Below are 24,772 nucleotides of genomic sequence, written 5' to 3' on the forward strand. Positions count from 1 at the left end.
ATTGTAATGGAAATACCTTTAAACTGTTGTAACCCAGGATTTGAGTTGTGTGTTATAGGAATTACTATAGCAGGAACCACCTAAACCAATGGAGGACAAGCCTTACAAGAAGCAGTGCAAGTGCAGCAGTGACTCGACCTGAGCTGGCTTTGGTGCCCAGTAACTCCACGCAACACACCACCTCTCCTGGCCTGAGTGACCACCATCACAGACAGAGCCCGAAGTCATGGACTAAATGAACTCAATGGATATTTCGTGGACATTTATGGACATTTTACAGACATTCCACAAGGGTGGTCCATAGACTAAGGGAATGATATCTGTGTGTTATATCAAAGGATGGAAAGCGGGCGGGTGGTTAATGAGGTTGTACTGGAAAATATGGGACTTGAGCATGATGTAGATGGTATAGAATAAGGGGTGGATATTGTCCTGGTTTTGGCAGGGATAGAGTTAATTTTCTTCCTAGTAGCTGGTACAGTGCTGTGTTTTGGATTTAGGAGGAGAACAAAGTTGGTAACACACCAATGTTTTAGTTGTTGCTAAGTAGTGTTTACACTAGTCAAGGACTTTTCAGCTTCCCATGCTCTACCGACTGAGAAGGCTGGAGGTGCACAAGAAGCTGGGAGGGGGCACAGCCAGGACAGCTGACCCAAACTGGCCCAAGGGGTATTCCATACCATGTGACATCATGCTCAGCATATAAAGCTGGGGGAAGAAGAAGGAAGGGGGGGACATTCGGAGTGATGGTGTTTGTCTTCCCAAGTAACCATTACGCGTGATGGAGCCCTGCTTTCCTGGAGATGCTGAACACCTGCCTGCCCATGGGAAGTAGTGAATGAATTCCTGGTTTTGCTTTGCTTGTGTGCGCAGCTTTTGCTTTACCTATTAAACTGTCTTTATCTCAACCCACGAGTTTTCTCACTTCTACCCTTCCAATTCTCTCCCCCATCCCACCAGGGGGGAGTGAGCGAGTGGCTGTGTGGTGCTTAGTTGCCGGCTAAGGTTAAACCACGACACAGTGATTCCAGTAATTTATAGAACAGGTAGATTGCAAAAGGTGGATAAAGCTGGTGGATTAACTGCTTGCAGGCAAGAGGCATTTAATGGAGACAAGTTATTTTGTAAGAAAGAATCTGCATTAATCAAGCAAATAAAAATTTACAAGACACCCATAAAAGCTGGTATAACGTATTGGTATTTTGTCAGTAGCAGAAGAAAAAAAAAGAAAAAGATAGTCAGTGATCTAGCACCAAAAAGCAACACATTCGGAGTTCTAAAGTATTGGGTTATCCATCCAAGTAGCTTTAATTGGTTAGCCCCATGAATGTGGGAAGAAGCTGCTATTTTGAAGTGGATGCATGGAAGGCAAATCCAGGGCAAGTTTTTCCTAGTACATTAAGGAGCAATAAGATTAAGAGAATTCTGTTTGTTTTATTTAGGCCAAAATGCCTGGGAATGAATTTCAAAGCTGTCTTAAGAGATTTGGGCACCAGTGCCACTCAGATCAACAGGAAACCTTGTACAAATATCCAAGGCAGCTTCCTTTTTTTAAACAAGGATAAAACCTACCTTGAACACATCTTTAAATTGAATAAAGATTTTTTCATTTGCATCAGTATCTCATTGTACACAATATTCAGAACAGAAGAATATGTTCCATTCCTGAAATATGGAACGGTTCTTAATCAGAAGTTGTGATATTTCTTCCAAAAATATGCCCCAAACCTTGAATGCTGCAGTTTTCCGTTAATGAAGATGTGAAAAGTTGCAACACCTAAACATTGTGGAGAGATGTTCAATTTTCCTTTTAAAAGCAAAAGTTCTCAAGGAAAACAAACACCTGCTGAAAAGAAAAAAAAAAAAAACAAACCCACAAAAAACCAAAATCCTCAAACAATTTCTGCTGAAAAGCAATTTTAATGGAAAATTTTACCATTTTTAATTAAGGGCCAGATGGTGCCTATAAAACTCAGCTTTGACTAAAGAAGGGTACATAACCCTCAGAAAATCCGACCTTAGAAGTGCAAAAAAGCCCAAAAAAGTCTTCTGGAAGAGGTAGCTGTTGAACATGCACACACTTTTTTTTGCGCCCATACAATAAGATGCATGTCTAGTACCTCTGGCAGTTTGGAATGCCACAGAAACTTAAGAACAGCCATCCTGGATCAAACCAAAGGTCTGTCTTTCTCCAAATGTGGCCAAAAGCAGGTGCAGAGTGATAGCTACAAGAACATAGCAAACATGGTGATACTTCTCCTAAACCCTATCTTAGCCCCTAGCACTTTGCAGCTCCAGGCTTTTCCAAAGCAGGCATAATCTTTATCTATTCAATATCCTTCACTGAACCTCTTCCATAAACCTACCCCATTTCCTCCTGCACGCACAGAAGCTGTCTCATGCGCAGTGTCTTTCAGTAAGATGCTCCACAGATCTGCAACCTATTGTAGAGAGAACCCCTTCCCTCTCTTTGTTTGGAACCTTGGCACCTCTTATCTTCATTTTATGTCAGCTATGGTAGTTAGAAATCAGCCTAATTATATGCCAAAACCCACCTTCTTCTGCTCCCCTCTTGTCTGAGGGGCTTAATCAGCGTACCTCCCTTTTTCTTCCGTGTGCCCACATAAAGGAATATTTTATTCTCTTCATGTACAAGAAGAGCAGGCACAGTCTACATACTAGAAATGTGGTCCTTCTCCCAGTAAGCTCCTTCCTTCAGCTTCGGTGGATTTTTCAAACAGGCCTTAGATTGCCCAGCTGAGATTCTGGCTTCCCCAAATCTCTTGTGCTCTGCAAGGTGCCACCCACTGAATAATGATGTGTCTGGCATCAGGATACCCACAATTTGAAAGGGCCATGCTCTCACTGCAGTCATCCACTTGACCACTTCTTCTGTCCATGGGCCAGACCTGCCATTTGTGGTCATGATGTGAAAGGTGCTGTGGATGCAGGTGGAGCCATCCTGCTGTCGCGGAGGTATGAGCACGTTGGGAGCCAGGCTGGAAGGTGGGCAAAAGGCAGCTGTGGCTAGACGGCTTGAAAGGGGAGAACAGGGTGATGAACTCTACATCAGCTCTTTTCCTGCACACATAATATAGCATTTCTGTCAAAACAGATCTGTGAGTATTTCTGATGAGTTTGGTTATAAAAGGAATAGGATATAGCAGCGACTAAGCGTGCCCATTTGGAAGAAATCACTAGCATGTTATTAAATATTTAACCTTCCAAATTTAATTTGTTAAATCTGCTGGGAGCAGTTTCCCGATTTCTTGCAGTGTGCTTTGGGAGCAGTTCCAGGTCAGCAGGGGCTTTAGCCCTGCTTACCGTTACTCTGGGGCAGAAGGAACAACATACAGTGATGATGGTTTTGACTTCGTTTTCAGCTCTCACTTCTTAGAAACAACGGCTCAGCTCCCCAACCGGTTGTAAATCCAAGCCTCTGCAGTGGAACTATTCTGATTTACACCAGCTGAAGACCTGGCCTCTAGTTCAGAAGAAATGGGCTGCCAGTATAATTACTTCATCCCAGGTATGGCATTAATAATATGGGAATAAATTTAATGCTGCTAAGTAACAGCAATACAGAGGATTTTGTCACATGCATGACAATTAATGTGTGGTGCATGGTATTTCTGCTTCTCCTGAGTTCCCTTTTAAATGATGCTTCTTGTGATTTGAATTTCAAAGAGTACTTCTCCTAGTATTTCTCATTATTGATGGTGACTGTTCACAGGAGCAGCTCAGTGCTGCTTTGTTGGCTCATCACTTTTGATTCCATGCCCAGATGCTAAGGACAGAAGCATGCAATTAATTTGGAAGCACAACCCTTCATTGATTTCAGTCGGGAGATTTTCCTTGAACACCAAAGGCCTGATCTGTCCCTGACTATCTTTAATATTGTGTTTACATGGAAAATGCCTTCCTTTTCCTCTATAGGTCTCTTTTGTGAGAAGGGATCTCAAAACTCTGCTTGCCTATAAGGATATACAAAGAGACCAGCAGAGAACCGTAAGCTATAGGTGATCCCCTCACTGTCGTGGGGAAAAAGAGATCTGATTTTGGGGACATTGATGAGCAAGGTGAAAAGGACAAGCAGTTTGGGATCCAGACCTCTTCCCATGGACAGGAAGGACAAGAAACAAAAAGCTGCCTTTCTTTCAAGATCATCCCTTTTTTCCCTGGAATGATAGGGGTCTTTGAGGGTCCAGACTTCCTGAAGAGCTTCCCTGCACCCATCCCTACCCACCCCGAGGTGCGTTGAGCCTGAAAGCTCTGGCTAGGTTAGGACAAGTGGAGTATGCCCACCTCAAAAGCATCTCCATAGTCAGAGCAGGGTGCCACATGAGCCATGCCATGAGCTACGGCACTCTGAGCACAGCATGCAGATGAGTCCCTCCTAGGCTTCCTGCATTGCACAGGGCAAGCAGGGAATCACCAGAGCACCTCTAGGGTATTTGTTAGGACATTTTCTTTGTGAACAACCTGTCCTCTCTCTTTAACAGTTACTCCAGGGGACAAGAATCCCTCATCATATATAAAAGGCAGGTAAGCACGTGAAAATTAATAAGAAAGATAAATTTATGTTCCCCTCTGCATTTTAAGGTGGCATCAGTTAATTTGATGAGCATTCCTGGCAACTAGGTGTTTATCAGCCAGACAGATTAATTCCTTTAGTGAATCTAGTGAAATGTTTGTGGGACCATTCATTAAGGAGTATTCAAGCCATCTCTCCTCAACTACACTACTTACTAACCATAATGTCCTATCATTTTGGCCTGTCTCCTCAAGTTTGCCCTTCCACAAGTTTTCATATCAGCGTCATTCTCCTCCCCACCTGTGAAACCTCATCATTTCTCATGGAGCTATCCGTAACTTTCATCAGCTTCTCACTCCGGTATTTCTCATGTTCAGCATCTTCTCTCGTCATGTCCAGCAGTTTCCCGTGGTCTGTCCAGGTAGCCAAACCTGAAACCAGGTCCTGTCATCTGCCTGCATGCCTTAACAGGTCTCGTCCTCTGCAAGCTCTTGGCAGACATCCTGAGGAGCAGTGGGACTGCGTCTTTGCCACGGGAACTGCAGCAGGAGACTGGAGGTGGTTATCTGAACTTCTCTTTATTTTCATGGCCTGTTAGTGCAAAAACAAAAAGGCTTTTTCATTTGTTTCTTGCCAACCCCAAAGCACTTTCCTAATGTTACAGGACAAGCACTGACTAGTTTAAATCTGCAGGATGACGGAGAATTTGGAAACCATCATGTCCTTCATGCACAGCTGCTGTTGAGGCTTCTAAGCTATGAGGTTTCACCCACAATACGTAGGCTGCAGGCAGCAAGAAAAGGGCCTGGCACTCCTTAAATCAGAATTGCCAAGGTGGAAATCAGACCCAGAGGGCTCAGCTCGGCTCCCTAACTATTGGGGCATCCTCCTGCTTCCAGCCACTGCTCCAGAGAGGTACAGCTCTCCCAGATGTCTCGTGCTGAGTCCATTGACACTGCCTGGATGACACAGGGCTTCTCCACAGGCCCGGGCATCTGTCTTTAAGGGGCTGAACCAACCCAATGTGACAATCTGCAATTCATTTAATTTAACCTAATGTCTGCCCAGTTAGACATCAACATGCCTATATAAATCTAAGTCTGAGACCTCCAGTGGGACTAGGTGCCTCCCCGCACCCCTCGCTTTTCCTGTCCTGGCTACTTAAAGTATCAGATCTTTGGGGAAAGGGCTGTCTCTTACCATGTTTATATACATGTCCCTACATACTGGGAGCCTGAGCAATACTGTAAGACAAATAATGGGTCAGTTTTCATGGCACTCAGTTCCAAAGCAGTGTCTGACTTAAACAAAGCGGTCATGCTGCAGTTTCACAGTGGATAAAAAGGCATTTAATGTGAGATGCTGAACAACTCAGGAGATTCCTAATCATATCCAAGGGGAACCTTTATCATCTCAGATATCCGTCTGACTCTGTTCAAGGTCTGTAGCACCTAAATATTGTCACCAAAGACTGGTTCCTTCCCTTATAAAAAACCACAAGGTGGCCTTGGCATGTTTCCTGTCTGACAGATGGCCACATCTCAATTAGCACTAACCTATGCCTTTCCTGGCTACCTCGGAAGGCCAGCAATGCAAAGCAGCACAGAAATTAGACAGTTCCCTCTCCCTTGGAGCTGTCCATACTGGTCAAGGAGCTTCCTTATGAATAGGGAGACATTGGCGCCAGCGCTTGCTGTAAGGCTTCCTGGAAGAATCCCAAAGAGTTCAAACATGAGAACTGCATGCAGTGAGACGAGGCACAGATGGCAAAATAAAAGCAATGCAATTTTTTTTCCAAGCTTCTGAGTCTCTCAGCTCCTGGGTAGAAACTGGGCCACTTTAGCTGAATTCATGTAACTCGTCTAGAGCAAAGGAGATACAGACAACCCCTTCCAGAGACTGGGCTGAGGGCTAGTGTATGTAAAAAGATGGTCCTGTCTCACTGTTGCTAACAGGTCCTTCCAAATTAATTTAGTACCAGATGTAAAGTCCTACACCCTGTTTACTTCATCCTCCTAGCAGATGATATCTAGCAGCCACACTTTCTCTGTGCAGGTTAGGCAGTGATTGCGTTTAAATTCTTCCTCTGTTGCAAGCGTGCATATCAGTTTATAAGAGTAAAGAACAGTTCAAAGCAATGAAACATTTGATTTTGAGCTAATCAAAATGGTTCACTCAGCCAAAAAATTATATGTTTTACTTTTCCACTTGCCATAAATACAGAATAAGGAAAAAAATGCTCAGCTTGGGTTAACCCAAGCTTTCATTTTTATTCTGGTTCCAGAACTACCAGCAAACAAATCAACACAAACTTCAGCACCCACGCAGCTCAGCCATCTCAGCTAACCCTTTTTTCTTTCTCAGAAAGTTAAAAGCACTCCTGGCTACGCCTTTGGGGTCTGATCCAATTAAATGGAAAGAGTCTTCTTGTCTTTGGCAGGAAGAGCTTACAGATTTTGGGCTACTTCCCGATTGCTCTGTACCATCACTCTGAATTATAATCAAGCGAAATGTGGTTCATACCACACCAGTACCTATGGTGCCAGGATTTTCAACAGACAGAACCCTTATGTGCCAACCTGCAAGCCAAAAGCCCCGCACACTTTGGAGCAAAGGGTCCTAGAGCCCAGTTGTGTCCTCTAAAAGATGAACAATTTTTGCAGTCTTGTAGACCTGTTTTGTTTGTTTGTTTGTTTGTTTTCCCCCTGGCTCACTAGCACTGTAAATACCAGCTCTCAGCCCTTCTGTCCCGAAACCTCCTTTCCACCCCCTCCATCTCCCTCTGCTAGCTCTGCACCACAACAAGATCACTCCACAACCACACCCCCAAGTTGTTAAGGCTGAGCACATCGACTGGGCTACCTCACTTAAACTGACAAGCATTGCCATGTTAACTGAGGTCTGTTCCCGTTGAGCTTGAGATGACCTCAGGGGACAGTCTACCACTCAGCTGTTGCTTTAGAGTCATTATGTGACACTTTGCTTCCTCTGCAGTGAAGGATGCTAGATCATGGACAAATAAGGAGCCATCCACAGAGCCAGCAGGAGCCTTTAGCAGAAAGCTTGCAGGGAAAGATTTAAGCCAGATTCTTCTGCTGGAAGAAGGAAGTTTCTCTTTGGTCATCTAGAAGGTCTGGGCTCCAGTCTTGTACTGTGAACAGTGAGAAGGAGCAGGACTTTTTCTGTCCTCTCTCCTTCTTCCTTCTCTGGTGATAGGTGGTGCTGCTGCTCTTCCTAGAGTCCAGGGATGCACTTGCAGGTCACTGTCTTTCCACTTTCCTACTCGGGGTATCCTGGGCCTGCGAGAGCATACACCACACTGGAGACCCTCAGACTTTGGACAGCTGAGGACCACAGCCTAACATTTCTCCCACCAGCTCCCATGAGCATTTTAGCACATCAACAGATGTACCAGCTAATGATGCTCCCCAAATCCTCGTGGCTGTCACAAAGCTTGCCCTCACTTCCTGCAGCATTTGACATGTGGTTTCCAGACGGGGACTCTCTCCTGCTCCCACACTGTGATGCCTCCTAGGTGGTTTTGGCCAGGAGGCTTTCAGAGCAGCTCTGTCTCCCAGGGCTCTCACAGAGTGACTGCTAACAGTGGCGCAGAGCATCCAGAGGAGCAAAGAGCAGGCAGTCGATCAGGACTGTGTGACTCTCCAACCAGGTGCTGTTACTTAGAGTGAGTGCTTCCACTGAAGCCAGTGGTCAAATGCTTGGTCAGTGTAAGCCCTTGTAACAGCCCTGATCAGAGCAACCCGCGGTGAAATTATTTCCCTGGAGCTATAATGATACATGTCTGTGAAGTTTCATCCCTTCCTTAACTTCTGCAAAACCCTCTGTTGCAGGAAAAGCTGTTTGTAAGTCTCTGGTAATTTCTGCTTCCAGGTGGCATTTCCTCTTTACATCCTGCCCTGATGGCTCTCAAATCCCTAGCTCCTCACAAGCAGCAGGAGACTGCAGGACCCATGGAGGCTCCCAGGGCAACCTGGGTTGCCCTGCATCCCTCCCATCTCTCCCTCTACTCTAGGTGGCCTTGCCTTCCACTCCTCCTCTTTGCAAGGATTATTCTTGTTCTTACTATTCATCAGGTCTTTGAACAGTAGCTTCTCAGGAGCTCAGGCCACAGCTGAGCCCTGCTCGGAGGCCCTGGGGAGCAATTACTCAGATATCTGTTCTCAAAGCAAGAAGGGGTCTCTGGCTGCTACGTAGTTTGTCCTAGCAGGCTGCTGGCATAAACTTAGAACAGCAAGCAGCTGCAGTGGGCCTCCAACAGTCATCAGACCCAAGGGAGGTGGACTTCTCCTCCCCTCCCTTGCCTCTTTCAAACATGTCTTCATGCTGCTCTCTGTCACTGCAGTGCTTTGCGCTTCTGTCTACACAGAAACTTTCGTACTGAGGTGCATCTGCATCAGCCCTGGAGGGATGAAAAGTGCCTTTAGAAACAGAAAGAAAGGGTTAGTTACCACGGCTAGACACACAGCATGAATCTCCCCAATTTGTTCCCACCCACAGCTCTCACCAAGAAGCTGCGAAATGCGTTGGCACAATGCATTAAGGATGCATTGTGCATGTTTACCTGGTATTGAAGAGGACTCTCAGTGATGCTGCTAGATCTGAGGAGAAACCCCCAAATCACAAACTAGTCTGCAGCAATTCACCTCACCACGAGCCCCTTTCTATTGGTCTTTGAAAACCTTTCTCCAAAAATCGGCAGGGTACCAGGTGGACAATGAGAGCTGCAATTATCGTAATCAAACCAGGCATAGTCATTAGCTTCCTAGCGTCAGGAATAGGCCAATTTATGGCAAGCTTAGTGCAAATAGGGAAGTGGCATGATTGACACTAGTTAGAACGCTGGTAAGCTCCTTCCTGGGTGGTTTTCGGCAAGTGAAGTTGACAAGAAACAAGGGTGAAGTGTGCTCTGGTCTGTAGCAACAGCTACAGCCACTGTGGTTGTTGGATTGTGATTGCTCCCCTACTTAGATTTTCTTGGTTCTGCTGCAAAACTCTACTAAACCAAATGAGGCCTGATTTCCTTATGGACACAAGGGCCCACGGTCTTCCCAGACTGAATGAAGAATGTGCTTAGTTTGGTGCAGGAAGAATAGGGAAGGTGGAGGAACAGTGTTAGAGAAAATTATTACTTCCCTGATGTCACTGAACCTCACCTTGATAACAGCATGGAAAACACTTCATTTTGGAAGTGTCAGAATGAAACAAACAGGCTCACAGGATGTGGCTGCCTGGAAGCCAGAAAATTTGACTTGATGACCCAGAAATCTCTTCCCCAATCCATTCTGTATAAATGCCATTTTTTTCTTCCAAGAAAAAAATCTAACAAATCCTTTTGGAAACCTTGCCACATTTCCTCCTATTTCACAAATACTTGTGGTCACTGAGAAACTGTATTTCACCAGGAATTCACCATCTATCCAAGCCAGCTATATCTCCAATCAGTAGCAGTAACGCCTGATGACAAGAATTTGCTCTGTAGCAGCTAGAAGTCATTTGGTTGCAAGCCAGCCCCCCTACAATTTTGTTCCTGTACAAGCAGAACAGACAGTGTTTTTCCTGTAAGTCTTAGTAAAGGCATAACGAATGTGGTTTACAGGCTTCTATTCCCAACAAAGGTAAGGTGAAAAGCACTTTGGAGAATCAGGGTGATCATAATTTGGGGCTATTTTTTCTGCTGATTACATATTTATTCTCTCCCAGTGCCTATTACATTAAGGAAGAAACTGTTTTCTGTAAGACACAAAACCTCCCTGAAGTCTGGAGCAAGTCAGGAATGAACAAGGGACCAGATATTCAGATGGAGAGAAAAATCGTTTTCGAGTACCGCTAGGATATACTGAAAACAGAGTTTGGAAGAGAACTAAAATGTTGTGAAAGAGGGTCTGGAGGGATTTTCCGCTGAAAGTCCCCAAGACAGGCTCAAGTTAGTTAATGTGTGTTTTAAATCTTGAACATTCTCCTTCAGCAAAGATTTGGCATGGGTTATTTTGGGAGTATGAATAACAACAAGCAATAAGCAAGCAGGGAGAGAAAACAGCCTTAACCCAGGGAGAAAGGTGGAGGCAACTATTGTTGCATTTTTATGCACTGGGGCTACAAGTCCTCATGTCTCTCTCCCCGCAGCGGCAAAGGAAAGCACCGATATAAACTGGGCATGTGATCTTCCAACAGCATTTTGAGCCATAGATGTTGAAGCATCTAGAAAGAAGTGGTGGCAGAGAAGCTTTTAGGCAAATGACTTGGCTAGCAGGCCTGCTGGGGATGGGAAGAGGAATGAATGAAGCCTGCTTTACCCGTATTATGTAGTTATTAGGAAAGCAGGGAACACCCCTCAGTGCTGCAGCATGCAGCCCGGCGTGCTCATCGCTACACTAAAAAATAAAACACACAAATAAAATAAAAGTTCTTCAGACCTGCTGGAGTTTCCCCATCGCCTTGGGGAGTCACGCTTGGTGCTCGCAGGTGCCTGCGTGGCTGGGGGAGCGGTACCGTGCCTCTGCGGCAGGGCATGGTCTGGGGGGCAGCCTGGCGCCAGGGAGGGGGTGGCGAGCGGAGCCGGTGCCCCCTGGAGGGAGGCTGAAGCTCCGGTGGGTGGGGAGCAGCGGAGACCCCCTGGCTGGGAGGAAGGACCAGGGAGGAGGAGGAGATGGGGGGCAGAGAGGGGAGGATTTTGCCGTACCCCCCCGGGGGGGGGGGGTACACACCAGGGGATGTGAGGCTGGTCCTGCTGCAGGAGGAAAGTTGGCCGCGCTGCCACGCAGGGCTGGTTCTCCTGCCTCCCTCCGCCTGCCTCCCTCCCTCTCTCCCTCCTCCTCTTCCTCCTCCTCCTCCCCGCGAGTTGAGCGCACAGTGCAGCCAGGCGGTGCAGGCGGCGCAGCCCCGCCGGCCGCTCGCCCTGCCCGGCCCCCGGCCCCGGTCCCCCGCCGCCGCCCCCGCCGCCGGGATGCTGCCGGGCGCCGCGCCCGGGCGCTGAGCCGCGCCGGCCCGCAAGCACCGCCGCCCCTCCTGCAGCCCCCGGCGGGAGCATCGCGCTGCGGGTCACCTTGCAGGGAGGTGAGTGACCCCCCCCCCCATCCCATCCCCTCCGGGGAGCGATGCACCAAATTCCCCCCCCCGCCCCCATCCTCCGGAGAGGGGCCGCCGGGCACGGAGCGGGGGCGGGGGGCACCGCGGCTCCCGCAGCCGCCGCGGCGGAGAGTCCCCGGGGGGAGCCCCGGGGAGCGCAGGGACTTGGGGCCGCCCCCGGGCCGGGGCGGCGGGGATCCTGCCCCCGCCAGGCAGCGGGGGGGACGCCCGCAGCGGTGCTTCCCCGGTGCTCTGCTGTGAGCCGAAATTAGCATGCCCGGTCTTGCACGGCGCGCCTGGCGGGGGTCAGGGGAGGGATCAGGCTTTTCCAGTGCCGTGGCAAGGTTTGGATTGGGAGCACTGGAAGGGGAACTGTGCGTGGGGTCCTCCTTTTCCCTTCCCTTTCCCAGGAGGTATCCTCTCCAGCTCACTGTGGCAGAGCATCTTTCCCTCCCAGCACCCGGCCACCCTGCCAGTCCAGGGCAGCCTCTGCCCCGGGAAGGGGGAGAGGGGCTGTGCGGGGGTGCACGGCCCCTTGCAGGCTCCGGCTCAGAGCCTGAGCCGGGGGGCAGGCGGCAGGGAGGCTGGGCTCCTTGCAGCCACAGCTGCCCTCTCCCCTCACCACCCTGCTCAAGAGGCGCCGGATTGAATTTCTTTTCCTTCCCATCCTTCAGTTTGCGGGCAGTGACAGCTAAATCGGAGAGAGGGATGGTTAAGGCAAGGAGACAGGGGTGGTCCCAGCTATTCAATGGCAGAGAGGGGTGACCTTGGGTAAGTCCCCCATGCTTGCCTGCCCCATCCTGCTGGGACGGGTATCACTAAAGCATCCAGCAAGGGATCAAGGAGAACCCTTCGGTAGGAAGAGGCTGGCAAATGCATTGAGACCTTTCTGGAATTGGCACTGTAGGAGTGCAAGCCTTCCTGGAAAAGGACTGGTAGCGCTCGCCGGTCCAGAGTGCGCTGCAGGAGGAGAGGTGCAAGGGTCTATATGGGACTAGGCGGTGGTGGTGGGTTTTGTCCCCCCATAAGAACATGGAGCTACCTAGTGGCAGGAGTTGCTCTGGAGAGCAATCTGTTGAACTGCGTCTTGAAAATAACTAGAGGGGAGGCTGCAGCCTCAGTGTGTAATGAGAGAGAAAGAAGCCAAAAAAAGATCTAAACTTTCCCGGGAGATTAAATATTCAAATCACAAATAATTAGACATTAATCCCTCGTAAACAGGGCATTAACAACAATTAAAATATGCTTTGATATTCTTAAACCCGAGAAGATGAGTTAACTGGTACTTTCAGGGGGATTATTGTATATTATAAAATGCAGTCAGAGCAGAGAATGCACTTTTCTACATTCATGTATTTAAATGACTTGCTCTTAATTATAGTTAATGAGCTATCATCTTCAAAGTAGCTGCATTTAGATGCTCTCCATATTACTTTCAAATTACCTTGCTCCAAAGAATAAGCCACTTCTGATTTTATTGGCCAAGGTGACATTTTATTGGCACTTTGGTAACTACAGGTCATGACAGGGTGTACGTAGGATAAATGCATTTGTAGGAATTAAATGACGTTTCCTTTTATTAAGTGGGCAAGCAGACATCTCACACCACTGGTGCCATAAGCTCTGGAATAAATCTCACATGCACAGGAAGGCTCTTCGTTATACAAATGCAGATGTAATGCAGTACTAGTGTATATAGGCACTACCACAAAACATTTAACTCGATGAAGGCTGCTTTCTGAATTTAAAATGATTTCGCTTCTGAGGATAGTATTAGAGAAAAGGTGCAACATAGTTGGATAAGGTTTTTTGTCTTTCTCTATACTGTAAATTCGTATCTGCAGACAGCTATAAATGCTTCTGTCCAGAACAGTTTTTAATACTGCCTATGGGGTTGTTAAGATTGCAGATTACATATTGGGACTTCCAAATTTTGTTTTCTTCACTTTCAAGACTCGACATTTTACAGGCTATTGTTTGTACAGTGCCATTGGGAAAAAATGGAAAAGCATTGCAGAGGCTTAAAGAGGAGGAGAATACTCTGCATGTTCAGTGACTTTGCTTTGACAAATGTGAATAGTGTCTGTGTGTACGTGTGTGTGTATCTGCTCGGGTCTGAATACACATCATCTGGCTATCAAATTCAATGTTTCTGAATACTCTTTTTCTAGTAGAAGTTGGAAACTACTTTGAGCAATAAGATCACAGCAAAATGCTCCTTTTCAGATGTAAGTGTCTGTGACCCTGAGGAGTCGGGTGGAGCTGGTCCAACTTGTAGCACCTAAGAATCAAAAGATTTTGTGCTTTGAATTTTTGAATTTGGTGTCATAATATCAGAAGAGTGACAAACTCTGGTTACTTTCATTGCACCAGCAAAGACTGCATTTTAAAATAGTGGTGCAGTACATGAGAGGTGTGAGTCCATGCATGCCTTTAGCACTCCCAGTTTTATACATGGCATTCCTGTAGATGTGTATCTGTGTATATGTTTCTATATAAAGCCTGAATGTGTGAGGTTCCCTCATTAACCATCCATCCAAATCTGGGCTGTAAAGTATTTCTGTCCTTAAGCTCTGAGACTTCAGTTCACTGGGGCACAAGAAGAATAAACTGACTGTTCACATCAAGTTGGCATAATTCGAGCAGAGGTTTAATGGGGTTTATGTGCTTTGACTGAGTGCTCAGACCCCTTAAAAATCCCCAGGGAGAACGAAGATCTCTGAAATGGTGCTTGCAAATGGATAATTTGCTCGGAAGACAATCATGGCATAATCAAAGAGTTCAGCTCCTTGAGGGGGGACCTGCCCATCCTAGGTCCCATGGAACATCCAGCCTGGTGTCAGGTCCCGCAGGACAGCTGTGCTCAGCATGCTTCTTCAGGACATCTCCCACAGCAGCTGCCAGCTACATGCAATGGCTGATCCAGTCCTCTCCCAGTGCGTGGTGTCTCCACGCCACCCACCCACCCACCCACCTTCCAGCTCCTATTCTTGTGCTCTCTGCGACAAAATTATCTCCCTTCTCCCCACTGCATGTGGCTTGCAAGATCAGAGAGGCAATGTTGAGTTGATATGCTGCCAGCCAAATGCCTGTGCCTCCCATATAGAAATCTCCTAGGTCCTATGTACCTTCTCCTCCCGGAGGGAAGAGGTTATAGGATTTTTCTTCAGGCTCTGGCAATGCCCTGAGTCTAATGGGCCCCATTGTCCATTTCAACTCTGATTTCTGCAGGGAGGGATGAGTATGGGGCTAAGAAAGGTCTGTAAAGGTCAATCTACGCCCACTGATGCTACTTTTCAGTGTTTCCCTGCCTGCCCTATATGCCTCCAGCTACCAGTCTCGCTATGTCTAAATCACTTATTCTGTAAAGCTTTTGTCCCACAGCGTATTCCTGGCTCTGCAATTCTTCTAGAGACTGATGAAGCAAGGCTGATTTTATTGTCCCAGCAGTGGCTGCTTAATCTAATCATCCTCGCCTTGATGAACTGGCACTAGCAATTTTACAGTATCACAGAAGTGTTTTTCTAGCAAAGTGACTTACAACCTTGGGGTGCTTTGCTTGGAGCAGGAGGTACGGAAACCTTGATTTTGCACCAAGTCTGCACCACCAAGCTGTCTTCCTGTTCTGTCCTCTCTTTATTTATCATTCCTGCTTCAGGAATATCTCAAATCCCAGCCTAGAGCATAACATTGGTGTGTTACATGCAGAACAAGTGTGAGGCAGATGTCCTGTCCTGCTTTGCTTCCTGCATGCAGTGTGGAAACATGAGTAGAGCCAGATGAGCATGGTGTACACAAGAATCAGGATCTATGGGGGCTTGGCTGCCCATCAGGAGTAAGACTTGAGTGAATTAGTAGGGCCAGTCCTGGAGCCACATCTGGGTCTTTCTGTCTGTGGGCCAGCCTGGTTACAAACACGGTTAAAACAGGGATTTTAGGTCAAAGAGAGGCACTGGAGTCAGCCTGCAGGCAGAGCAAGAAGGCCAGGTGATGCTGTGCTGTTGATATTCCTGTGTGAGCCTCTCGGGGTTCATTTAGATGCTCTGTTGTGTGTGGCAGGGACTTTGCCTTGCTGCAGGTTTCTGCAGGGCAGAGCATCAGGTAGCTGCTTCTAAGCTGGAGAATTTTAATTCTGTTGCAACACGAGGCATCACTAAAATTAGGCAGAGGGTTTTGGTGGTAACTTAGTCCTTCCTAGACCTTTAAATCTAGATTGACTCTCAGAAACTATCCAGGCTCTGTGGCATAGGGACCAAGAAGACTGAGGCATCGCATCTTTTCACCTGAGAATGCGGTTTGTCTATCAAGTAAACACGCAGTGAAACAAGCAGTTCAGCTGTGCATAAGTTTTCATTCTGGAAAACATGGGTCATGGTTAAATCCACAAGAGCAATAGTTCTGGCCCCAAACTTGGCATGATAAGTGGGTCTGAATCAAGTTTTCTCCAGAAGCGGGAGCAGCTCTTGGGCAGAGGCTAGGAGTGCTCTCCACTCCATGCAGGAGAGTCGTGGGACTCACTTTGGAAGAAGTTTTTCTCAGTGAGGGCACTCTGAACAATTAAGGATGCAATTATACACCCCAGAGAACAGCTGTATTCATTTGCTTCGGAAGTGAAAGGCAGCACAATTTTCTGCTCTTCGAGTTGGCAAACAGATCCTTCAGCCTGACCACACTGCTGAAGGTAGTGACCTGAGCTATTTCATTATGTGTCTCTCTATTTATTATGTCGTGAAGGTTAGTTTTATTGCGCTGGACATAATCAGAGAGTTTTACCGAACAGCTTTTTGGGATGGATGGAGGGAGAAGAAATGTCAGCTTAGCCTTCTGTTGGGAGAGATACGTCTTTTAAAGCAAGAATCACTCCTCATGACTCAATCCCCCCAGTTTGAAATGCGGGTGGGGGGCTCAGAGGGGTATGATGAGGTTGGATACATTTGGGGTCATCAAATGGTCCTGTTCTGTGGTATTGGGGACGCTCTGAACAGCAGTGCTGCAAAGGACCCAGTGATACAAGCTGGTGCGAAGGCATCCTTTGCGGTGCATGCTACTGGATAGCCAGGGTCAGAGTGGAGGGTACATATTTCAAGCCAGGAGAGAAGGAGAAGGCATGAGAGAAGCATGTGTCAGGCATGTGCACAAAAGGCTTTGCTCATGTGGAGATGCAGAGTTAGGACAGGATCCAGATGTTTTATAGGTTCGCGCTGAGCTCACCAGCCACTTGGTCAAGGCTGATTCATAGCATTCATGTGTCCAGATGCAGTTAGGTAGCTGATAATAGCTTTCCGACACCGAGCTTTCCCCGATTGTGTTGGCGAAATGAATTTCTTGCTTAAAAAGGCATGGAGCCTGATTTTTGACTGCTTGTACTTTGCAAAGTAATTGCCGTAAGTTGTGCAGATGGCAAGGTGTTTTTATATTGGTGCCTTCCACAACAGGCAGGGTTATTTACATTACAGCCAGGTGCTGTTATTCAGGTCAGTTATTTATTAGCTGGAAAGTGCAGTTTTGTCATCAAATGAAAAAAGTTGTGAATTTGGACTGAACTCAACAAAGAGTTGAGGCTGTCAAAATTAGGCGGGGAGGAGGATTGCTACAAAAGCCTGAATGTGTCATTTTTTAATTGGAGGCAACTTGAGGCAAATTGAACTAAAAGCCAGTTCATTCAATTAAAAAAAAATAAATGAAACATTACATTTCATTTTGGCTCAGGCAAGATGCTTCCATCTGCTCAAAAGGAAATATTTTGTTGCAGGGATAACATTTTATGTTTTAGGTCAGCACAAGGTAATTCCTCCTTTCTCCCCCCCATTCTTTGGTTCAGCTACTGAATCAAGCAATCAATTATTCAGGCAGATCTAATATGCATATGGTAATTGTTTCCACATTTAAATATACCTCTGGACAGGCAATCAAGAGACCTGGATTTTATTTCCAGCTCTGTTACTGTGTCTGGTGTGACCTTGGGCATTTCACTGTACTCTGAGTCCCTCCTTTTCAGGGCAGGACAGGCCCATGTCTCACAGTGGATTTGCTGCATCTTGGTAATACTAAAATAGCATGGAGGTCTTTTTACTTCCACTGTTAGCAATTAAACATTTAGCTATCACTAACGCATGCATTCCTAATTCTCCCAGTGTGAGTTAGTTGCACTGCCTTATGAAACTCCCTGTAGTTTACTTAATAGGTCAAAAGGAATTTCAGCTGCTGAAATAGCAGCGTTCCCTTAAAACAAAACCTGTTTTAATGAGCCCAGCTAAATCAAAGAAGAAAAATACAAGTGGCAAAGTTTTTTTCCTTCCTTTCCTTAAATATTTCACTTTGTAATCAGCTCTCCAGATCCATACATTGCCTGTGATTTCTCTCAAGCAAAAGGTCCATACGTGTTCTTGCAGTTTCTAGAGGTTTGAAATACCTTAAACCATGTTGAAGCCTATTGCATTACGCATTAAAAACTCCCTCATACCTGAAAGCTTGCACCAGGAAACCTGCAGCCTCCAAACCTCTTACAATGTGTTTTTTATCAGGCTGCAGCTCTCACCATTTGGCTTGCCTGCTCTTCAAGAAAGCTTTCTCCCCTCTGCTTTCTGTGTGCTGGCAGTGGGGGAACCAGCATCAAACCCAGCAGCACTTTGTTGAATCTGGTAGTCGTGAGGCTGCATCAGCTTCTGCTGGTGGCACAGCCCTGCAAAGGGTGTTTATTGTCCCTTCTTGCCACGCTGGTGTTAGGTTTAGAGTTCCTGAGGGGTTGGCAGAAGGATGTGGGAGCAGTGAATGTCTTGCTGGGAGCATGGGAGACAGGTGGGAATCTGTTAGGAGCAGAGAGATCTGGATCATAGGGTAACTCAAGCTGAAGGAACCTCAGGAGGTCTCTAGTCCAATCTCATGCTCAAAGCAGGGTCAACTACGGGGTCACACCACATTGCTCAGAGCTTCATCCAGTTGGGTCTTAAAAACGTCCAAGGATGGAGACTGCGCAACCTCCCTGGGCAACCTTTTCCAATGCTTGACTGTCTTCACAGGGAAAAGATTTCCCCTTATATCCAAGACCCCCATGCAGAGGCACATGAGCTCTTTGAGCCCTTTCTCCTGGCTGATGCTCTGCAAGATCTGCAGGGAACGGCAGCAGGTACGGCCATAAGCTTTGATAGTGGATGGGGACTCTGCCTTCAGCCTCACCATGGCTTGCCTTCATCTCCAAGTTTTCCTGCCAATAAACCAGGCCTTTGGGCTGGTGATGTCTGGTCTGCCTGGATGAATGTCTTTCTGATCTGTTGTGAGGAAAGGGCTGGGGCTTTTCAACTGTAGCCTGGTATTTCAGAGATAACTGAATTGCTTGTTCACACAGGACTTTTGGTACCTGGCAGGGGTCTCCAGAAGGCTGAAACACACTGAGGTTGTGCTAGAGTTGTGCAAAGGGGAGAGCCCCATGGAGGCAGGAGGACAACAGCCGGGTCACAGAAGAGCGAAGGAGTTTTGGGACGGTGGGCAGTAGCAGAGCTGGCTTCTGCTCCTTGTCTGCCAGAGCCTGGGGCACAGCGTTTAGCTGTTCTCTCCTTGCCCTCTCTACAGCTTGCATTTCTCTGTCTCACACCCTTTGCTTAATTAGTTTGTCAGCCACTGTCATCATAGCAGGAATCTGCAGAACACCCAGCAGAGCGTAGCTCTCATTGCAGCTACCGTAGCTGGGCTCTGCTGTAACACAAGTGATAGCTTAATAAACCACAGCATTGCAGACTAAATATCTTGGCACTGGTTGCAGCTTCTTATTAAAATAAGAAAGAGAGAAAAAACAAGAAATGCAAGAAATTGGAAAGAATGAAGGTTATAATAATTAACGGCTTCACTTTTAATACCAGAGACCTGGGTAAAAATGTCAAATCCCCAAGGTGAAAATTAGATTGAAGTTTCATCTACTCTTTGCCAATAGCTTGAACTTGGTTTTCCCTTTTGGTTCCAGCCTCAAGTCTGAAAATGCAGAATTATTTCTGGTCAGCCTGAGTACCGGTGAGTGATTTGTGGGGATAAATTCAAACTGTGTGAAGACAAATGAAACCTGAATCAAACCAGTTAAATTAACTCTGCATCTTGGAGCAGACTGAGCAGCTCTCTTATTTAAAGGGCTCTGATAAGTTTCATTTTCCTGTCAGCATCATTTTGAAACCTCACTGCTGTCCTAGGTAATGAGAGTGGCTCATTTCGCTTTGAGTGTTGGTTCCCTGCAGAGAAGGGGTCCTCCAGTTGCCTCAGGTGGTCTATCAGAGGTTACCTGCTCGGTCACGCTGCCATCTGGGATCCTCTGGGCTGCAGTTTGACCTGGAAACTGGAACAATGTTAATTTTAGGACCTGCCTGTGAATCGCAGACATGTGAGCCTGGCCCAGGTCAGGTCAGACAAAGCCCTTAATGAAAGGATGGTCACTGAATCCACCTCCAAGGAGTCCCTGCAGGAGGATACAGGCTCTGAGCCATTGCATAAGCACTTGCTGCCTTTTGCCCCTAAGCATCACTCATGGCCATGTGCCACTGTCTTGTTGCTCCTCCATCTGAACCTGAGGGACTCATTTCACCTGCTTCACTCATCTGGAGGTTAGTATTAAGCTGAGAGGGTCTTCGCTGTATTTTACAGGGGTATTGTTACTCCAAAGGGAGACTGAGCCCACCGGTCCTGTGCACCTTGCATAACTGCAATTAATTTCTCCCAAGAAACATCCTCGGGTATCTGCAGTAGGTAAAACAAAGTCCAGCCTTTGAGTCTAATTCTCCCACCAACACTGAGGTAGCAGCAGGTTACAAAGGCCTTGAAAATCTGATTTAACTCCCTTCAGCCAGTGGTTGGGAAGAGGAAAGCCCAGGAGAGGTTCTCTTTTATCCATGAGGACATGAAATTTCATTTGTGGCTGACAATGCTCTTAATCTTGCCTTTTTATTGATGAAGAATCCCTGGGTACCTCAACTGTTTCTCAGTTTCCCTAGACAGCAATTGACCTTGTTTCAGCTATGCATCAAAATGCAGTGGCAATCAAGGTGCTATTGATTTAAACCTAATGACCAGCCACTCAGGAATTTCAGCTGGAAAAGAAAAATCAATGCCACCTTATTATTATTATTATTATTATTATTATTATTATTATTATTATTATTATTATTATTATTTCTGTTAAGATATTATAATGAAAAGGCATAAGAGTCTCACCAGCTCCTTACCATTAAGCAATACACTTGCAGGGCTGAGAACATTGGGTCAGGCTCTGGTAAGGTAGCCAGCCAGCTACAGATTGAAATTACTCTAGGGTTAAACAATTTTCCTTGATTGCTTGCTGCCATCCGCATCTCTCTCTGCTACCTTCCCCAAGGCATGCGAGCTGCACTACTGTGTGGGACTCCGGGGAGGATGTCTTCAGCAATGTATTAGCCCTCTTACTGGAGGAGCTGTGTGCAGGAAGGATGCTCCCTGTCTTGTCCTTGCCTCATTTTGGATGTTTTCTTCCCCTCCTCCCCCATCCCAAGGGGAAAGTGTCACTCAGAATCTGCAAGATTGGTTTACAAGGCCGGTTTAAATGCACGGCAGGTAAGCACCAGCCAGATCCATGGTAGGACTGAGCCACACCACAGGCTCTCTCCTGTCTAGTAAGTGAGGCATGCCAGGATCCATCCTGTCACCCATAGGCTGAATGGTCCAACATCGACTATGTCCATGCTGCTGAACTCTCTTACCTGCAAAAACAAGGTGGTTTTCCCCTTTAGGCTTCTCAGGAGCATGCATGGCACTTACTGCAGCGTGGGTATTGTCTGGGAGAGGGCACAGGCTGAAGCCAGGCTATGGGGTGTGCTAACACTTTGCTGGTGTGGATGATTAGGGAGGATGCTTGAGCCTGTAACATAGTTGTTCTCAGTTCCTTGGGATGGTAGAGGTATCAGTCACAGAGTACCAAAGCTGTCGTGAACAGTCCTAGTTTAGGTCTTTTGCAGAATCTTATCTGTCAGCACTCCAAATGCTTTGGAGCCAAATCACCTTTTGAAATGATGTTGAGTCTCCGGCCTCCTTTGAATCAGCCAAAGGGGCCTGGCTCCTGCATCACATAAGCTAATGAACATTGAGGAGCAAGGGATGGTGTGGGGCAGTCCTGACTCCTGATGACACTGACATCCTAGTGACGTTCTGAAGTGCTCCTGGGTCTCAGGTCACTTAGGCATACTGAAGCATTTTCCCTTGTGGCTTCTGCTTACTTTTCTCCTCTTGTTGCTGAGGGGTGTGAGAAGAACTGAATGATGGTTTTCATTTCCCATGATTTTGGAGTGTCCCCATGCAAGTCAACTTTAAAGAGATGGGAGTGACCCTTTCTCATAATGCATCCGTTTCAAGATGACCACCTAAAACTGCATGAGGAACATGTACCGGTCTGCATACCAGCTACCTCCGGTGTCACTGTGCCTGTAGAGCCTCATTTACACCCATTCAAAGTGAGCATTTTCCATGAAGACAGTACAGCTGTCAGAGGAATGCCTGGAGTGAGACCTGCGTTTCCAGAGCCAAGCATTATCTGGATGATAGGCAAGTGCAGAGACAACGTGAAGGGAATCTGACAGCACAGCTCAAAGGCATGCGATAAAGCTGCCTTAAAATGGCATTTTCCTGAGTGCTGCTCAAGCCAGACAATACCCATTTGTTGGAATGGTGTGACCGCATAGAGGTGTGAGTCCTGACCCAAGCTTTGCTGCAGCCATTGATGCAGTGGCCAACTATTGACCTCTTCATCCATTTTTCTGGGAGGGGAGCTGTTTGATTTGTGCATCTTCTTCCAATTTCTACTACATCTGTGGCATATTTCTGCTGACCATTTCAGTTTGCTTGGACAAACGGCAGGGCTACGAATGCTTGTGAGATGGTTTACAGTTTTGGGTGAAGTCTCTCTGGCTTCAGTGGGGTTGATGGTTGGTGTCACATGTCAGGGAGCCTTGCACATTTTTCAGGCTAGCTCAGGGCGAACTGAGCAAAGTCTCCTGACAACTTACTCTTCAATTGCTGAGTTTTTCTCAGCTTCTGCCTGTGGTGATGTACTTTCATTTTGTTTCTGTGGGAGGGGCGGGAGGAAGAAGGGGAAGGTTTGTGGGCAAGCTGTTGGAGGCACAGCAGAATGATCTCCTAAGCAAGTGGTCCCACCCAACCTGGGTAAAGCAGCAGGTGTTCCCCGGCTGAGGTTGTGACTGGGTCCCACCCAGCCTCTGAAGCCTCCTAAACAGCAAAATTGGGACAGCTTAGCAGCCCACAGGAGGTCTTGCAGGTTGCCAGCGCTCAGTGGGGAGCAGCGGATGGAAGACTGTTGTTCTGCAAGCACCAGTCCTAAGGCAAATGTCAACACATTGGCCTCCCCACCCACTCTCGCCTGCTGAACTTCGCTTGCTTCTTCCAAAAGCAGCTCCACCTCACATCAATACGTCTGTGCTGACACAGGCTGATGTTACCGTGCCGGGAGCGGGAACAGTAACATCCTCTGTTCGTTTAACACAGGCATGGTTGCATATGGAAATGAGTTTTCCTTGGAAAGGCAGCGCACCGGCTCTTAGTCTTATCTGCTGCAAAGGGATTGAGTGCTTTGGGACTAATCCTTTGGTGAAACTGAGTCCAAGCTTCCAAGCTAATCTGCAAATTGGTTTAATTTTGCCAGCAGGTTCCCCAGGTTTGGGGCTGAGAGCTGTGTAGTGTAAATTCCACGGGATCCCACTGTGGTGTATTTTCACTTGTGTAGCTTTCCTGTCAGTTCACTTAGGACAAGCACTGAACTATTTCACAACACAATAAAATGGGTTTTCTATGTGTTAAACCAAGTGCTGTAATGCAAGCATTGCAGCATACTTAGCTAGGCTCTCTTGTATGTTAAACAAGTTTCTTGCTTCGTTTGTAGTGTAAGAACAGAAGACCAGCTATTAGCAATAGTTTAAATATCTCTTGCAAGCCAAAAGGGAGACTGCAGATGTTTGAAGTCTGGAGTTATTTAGAGGAAATAAAATTTGGCTTTTTTGCTAGCCATTGCTCTGTTAGAGGATCTCTGATATAAAAGGGAAATAGAAAGCATCAAGTAAAATAATATGTATGTATGTGTGTTTGTATGCGTAATTCTTGTTTTCCTCCAGGCAGCACACTGGGGACAGGTAATCCTACTTTAATAATTTGGCCTTAGAGGATCTAATATGAAGCTCTTTGAAGCCAGGAGCATTTCTGTGATTTCTGTGGTCAGGCCCAGAAACAAAATCCTGAGCTCATTGTTGCTGTGGCAGACACAAAAAGCATTTTCCTTTGTCTGCACCTGAGCAAAACTGGTGTCCTGGTGAGAAAGTGTTTGGGCTGGAAAAAAAGTACTTTTAGCCTTCTGAACTGTCCCTTTGATTTCTCATGCCTTAGTGCAACCCACACAAACCAGAGCCAGGCTGGTGGTCTGGTGGGACAGAGGACAGCTGTTGTTCCTGTGCAAAAGGAGACAGCCAGCTCCTGGGGCTCAAGCAACTGTGCCTCCATGTCTTCCAGGTGAATCTGGATGGGGATGGTCACACTGACAAGCCCCATCACAGCCCTTCAATCTGTCGCCCCGGGACAGCCCCAGAGGCATTGGAAGAAGTAGGGCACCCACAGCAACACAGGGGATTTGAGACCCTGTCCAGAGGAGTTTTAATTCCTCTGGGTTAGAGCTGACCTCGCCTTCAGGTGGTGTTTTTTCAGTCTATTTGAAGAGCGCTGCCTGCTTTTTTTCCTTCAGCTGCGTTTTCAGAGGGTAGTAAAGCACTTGCCAAGGGTGAAGGGTGGCTGCAGAGACTGACAGCTGAACACACCAGCTGCCTGCCCTTCGCAATTGCAGATTTCTGAGAACTGAAAACAGTTCTTTTATCTTTTATCTTTGTTTTTTCCCCCCCATCTCTCTTATCAGAGTGTGTTTAGAGGAAAGGGACATTGTCCCCGGAAGGACAGTGGCGTACCGGTGGGAGGATGGAGGAGGCATCATAGCCCTTCTCTGACAGGGCCCACCATTACCAAGACACCTCAGGAAGTCCTCTGTCACCACACATTGTCATCTGCTCCTGTTCACCCCATGGACTTGGGGTGGGGTTTTTTGCCTCTCCAAGTGGGATATATTTGGAGAGCTAGGGCAGGGTGTGTGCA

The 24,772-nt window shown here is 47.0% G+C and overlaps 1 protein-coding gene across 3 annotated transcripts in view; it reads left to right on the top strand.

The window, feature by feature from the left end:
* Window positions 1-4,524: 4,524 nt before the first annotated feature.
* SYNDIG1 (synapse differentiation inducing 1) overlaps window positions 4,525-24,772 on the top strand; it is an 87,980-nt gene continuing 67,732 nt past the window's right edge. For 2 of the 3 annotated variants that reach the window (XR_012995045.1, XM_076334817.1), the window contains exon 1: window positions 11,552-11,608. The gene's annotated coding sequence lies outside the window, so the exon portion shown is untranslated. Of the gene's footprint in view, window positions 4,546-11,551; window positions 11,609-24,772 lie in introns of those variants that run through there. The other variant, XM_076334818.1, reaches the window with a different exon arrangement.

Source organism: Aptenodytes patagonicus, chromosome 3, assembly GCF_965638725.1.
Source record: "Aptenodytes patagonicus chromosome 3, bAptPat1.pri.cur, whole genome shotgun sequence".
NCBI classification, from domain to species: Eukaryota; Metazoa; Chordata; class Aves; order Sphenisciformes; family Spheniscidae; genus Aptenodytes; species Aptenodytes patagonicus.